This window comes from Helianthus annuus, chromosome 10 (genome assembly GCF_002127325.2).
Source record: "Helianthus annuus cultivar XRQ/B chromosome 10, HanXRQr2.0-SUNRISE, whole genome shotgun sequence".
Classification (NCBI taxonomy): Eukaryota; Viridiplantae; Streptophyta; class Magnoliopsida; order Asterales; family Asteraceae; genus Helianthus; species Helianthus annuus.
The window spans coordinates 50559197-50563226 of NC_035442.2; positions in this window are offsets into that span (position 1 = coordinate 50559197).

Consider the following 4030-nt stretch of genomic DNA (forward strand, 5'->3'; position numbering starts at 1 on the left):
GGTAGTTGTTCATGGAGACCGATCGAGTCGAGTGTCGAGCGTCGTCAGTATTATGAAGATGCTCAAGTTGTTGCGAAAGGGTTATCCTGCGTTCTTAGTTAACGTGGTGGATATGAAGGATGAATGTAAGAAGATTGAAGAGATTCCTATTGTTCGCAATTATCCAGAAGTCTTCTTAAAAGACTTACCTGGATTGTCCCCCCACCCCCTGCGAGACAGATCGAATTCCGAATTGATCTGGTGCCCGGTGCTGCACCAACTGCAAAATCTCCTAATAGATTGGCACCATTAGAAATGAAAGAAATGTCGAATAAGCTTCAAGAGCTACTAGACAAAGGTTTCATTCGACCGAGTTATTTGCCTGGGGTGCACCTGTTTTGTTCGTGAAGAAGAAGGATGGATCATTCAGGATGTGTATTGATTACAGAGAGCTGAACAAGTTGACTATCAGGAATCGGTACCCTTTATCGAGGATTGACGATTTATTCGATCAACTACAGGGATCTAGCCACTACTCGAAGATAGATCTGCGTTCAATATATCATCAGTTAAAGGTTGCTGACGAATATATTCTGAAGACTGCTTTTCGAACACGATATGGCCATTTCGAGTTTCTAGTCATGCCATTTGGCCTAACTAATGCGCCAGCTGTGTTCATGGATCTCATGAACAGGGTATGCAAACCCTACTTGGATAAATTCGTGATAGTGTTTATCGACGACATACTTATCTATTCGCGAACCAAAGAAGATCATGTGCATTATTTGAAGTTGATTTTGGAGTTGTTGAAGGAAGAGAAGTTGTATGCCAAGTTCTCTAAATGTGAATTCTGGATTCGGGAAGTTCATTTTCTCGGACATGTCATAAATGAGAAAGGTATACATGTGGATTCATCTAAGATCGAAGCGATCAAGAATTGGGAAGCGCCAAAGACTCCGTCGGAGGTACGGCAATTCTTAGGGCTTGCTGGGTACTACTAGAGATTCATTGAGAATTTCTCCAGAATAGTGCAGCCATTGACGCTATTAACCCAGAAGGAGAGGAAGCCTGATTGGACGGAGAAGCAGGAGGAAGCTTTCCAGACATTGAAGGAAAAGCTCTGTAGTACACCTATTCTTTCCCTTCCCGAGGGAAGTAATGATTTCATTGTATACTGTGATGCTTCACTTTTGGGCATTGGATGCGTTCTAATGCAGAGAAACAAAGTGATAGCCTATGCATCCAGACAATTTAAAGTGCACGAGAAGAATTACACGACACATGATTTGGAGTTAGGAGCTGTTGTGTTTACCTTGAAGATCTGAAGACATTATTTGTATGGCACAAAGTGTACGATATACACAGACCATAATAGCCTCCAGTATATTTTTGTTCAGGATGAGCTTAGCATACGACAGCGACGTTGGGTAGAGTTACTCAACGACTACGAGTGTGATATCCGTTATCACTCAGTAGGAAGGAGCGGGGGAAGCCTGTACGTGTGCGCGCTTTGGGCTTGGCGATACACAGGAGTTTGACAGATCAACTCGCATTGCGCAACAAGAAGCTTTAAAGGATGAGAACCTGAGAAGAGAAGATTTGAGAAAATTAGAATGCGAACTGATACCAAAAACGGATGATCAGAGTGAGAGAACCATTCAGACTTTAGGAGGAAATGTTGAGATCATGTGCGATTGATTTCGATGGAAGTTAGGGTACTCACTTGCCGTTGGCAGAGTTATCTTACAATAATAGTTATCATGCTAGTAGTAAGGCCGCTCCGTTTGAAGCCAGGTATAGAAGGAGGTGTTGATCGCCATTTTGTTGAGCTGAAGTCAGCAAGAAGCCTTTTACCAGACCCGAGTTTATCCAGGAAACCAACGACAGGGTTTGCCTAGATCGAGGGAAGGTTAAAAGTCGCCATCGATCGACAGGAGAATTACATGGACAATTGAAGGAAACTATTGCGATTTCAGGTCGAAGTGATGAAAGTGATATCTTGGAAAGGTGCTATTAGGTTTAGCAGAGAAAGAAAAGCTGAGCCACATGGATTAGGTCCTTTCGAGAGCCCTTCTTGAGTTAGATCAGTCGCTTACAGGCTCAAGCTACCATAGGGATTGAGTAGAATACATGATGTGTTTCATGTGTCCAGTCTGGGAAAGTGTATAAAGGATAATACACGGATTTTATTCTTTGTTGAGGTTTATTTAGGCGATAAACGGAAGTTTATCGAAGTACCGTAGAAGCAGTATGGTTGGTTAAGAAGAGATATGTTGATAACCAGAAAGACGATTACAAATTCGTAACGGTATATGTGATCTGAAGATTGTGCAATCCGTGGAGAGTAGATATTTGAAATAAATGCAAGAAGGGAAGAAAACGAGCTCATGGGATTAGATACTTTCGAGAGCCCATCTCGAGTTGGATCAATCATATGTAGACTCAAATTAGCTCAGGTATAGGACAATATATATGAGAATATACGTGTGTCAAACCTGAAATGGTGCCACATTGACTTCACCCTTTCTGATTAAGTACTCGAAAATGATGAACCTTGGAAAAGGTAGAAAGCATTGAGACGAGAAGTTGGGAAATGAGATTATATAATATAGGTCTACGAGGATTCTTCGTAAGAATCAAAGTTTCTTGCAGAAACTACAAGACCTTATTCAGTAAGACTGTTCTTAATGTTTCCACCTAGTGCGAAAATAAAACCTGTAGAGAAAAATTTCGGGGATGAAATTTCCTAAACAGGGGGAGACTGTGACACCCGGCTATTTAGGCTGTACCGTACAAATGTAACACGTGTCATGAATAAATAAAAAGGCTGTATTTGACTGATATTGATGTTTATATGTGATATTTGATGCGTTGGTAAATCCAAACTTTGATAAAAATTATGTTGGCAACAATAAGATAAACGAACGTCGGTGACCACCCGATCAGTGTTAAAATCCTAACAAAAGTCTGTTATGATTAGAATAGTAACTTTAATCATATTCATGAGGAAAAATAAATTAAAACACTAAGAAAATCTATTTTTCGAGTTTGAGCGCGTACCGCGCGATACTGCACGTCTTAGACAAAATACTGTCAACGCAGCCAGTCCAGGCAACTACTGATAATTATTTCAGTAATATTTTTGTGTGATTATTTTTATAGAATGATAAAAATAATTTAAAACGCACTAAAATGGGATTAAAACGCTAGATAAAATACCCGGTATCCAGTAAAAATACCAGTTTTTGGCCAAAAGATAGATATATATGTATATGTATACATATAAGTGTGTGTGTGTTGAGATAGGTGGCATCCATGCATCATTTTCTCTCTCCTCTCTCTTTCACCTATTGGATGAAAAATAGGTGGATGATGATTATGTCCTTGTGAATCTTCTCAAATATCTCAAAATCTCTTCGAATCCAAGAAACATAATCAAAACAACCACACCAACTCTCTCTCTCTCTCTCTAAATAATTCAGCCGAACACCCCCTTCACACCTCCATAATTTCGAAAATTTTGAAGTTCTTGTAAGAATCAACTTAAATCCAAGGTGTTTCCAAGTTATTTTGAAGATCCAAAGGTGTTTTCAAGGTGAAAGAAGCTCCATAACATCAAAATCTTGTAAAACCCACTTGAATCTTGAAGGTATAAATTTTATTTTTAAAAACATATTCTTGATTCTTGGTGTTGTTCTTGATGTTGGAAGTTTCTCTTGAATCTTGGAAAATTTTAGAAACTTGAAATCTAAAACAAAGGGGTTTTATATAAAATTTAAAATGGAACATAACATGGCCGAAAATGAGAAGGTGTATGGATTAGAGATTGAGTTTTGATGTTATTTGATTTTGACTATATGATTTATGTGTGTATATGCATGCTTGAACATTTTTTATATTGATAAATGTTGATGTTTAAGAATATATGCATATGTTTTGCATTTGTGAATAAATGATTAGATGATGATGATATGAAGTATGAAATATTTGAATATTTGAAACATGAGTTAAATGAAGATCTATAAATGCATTCAAGTTCATACAAGATGAT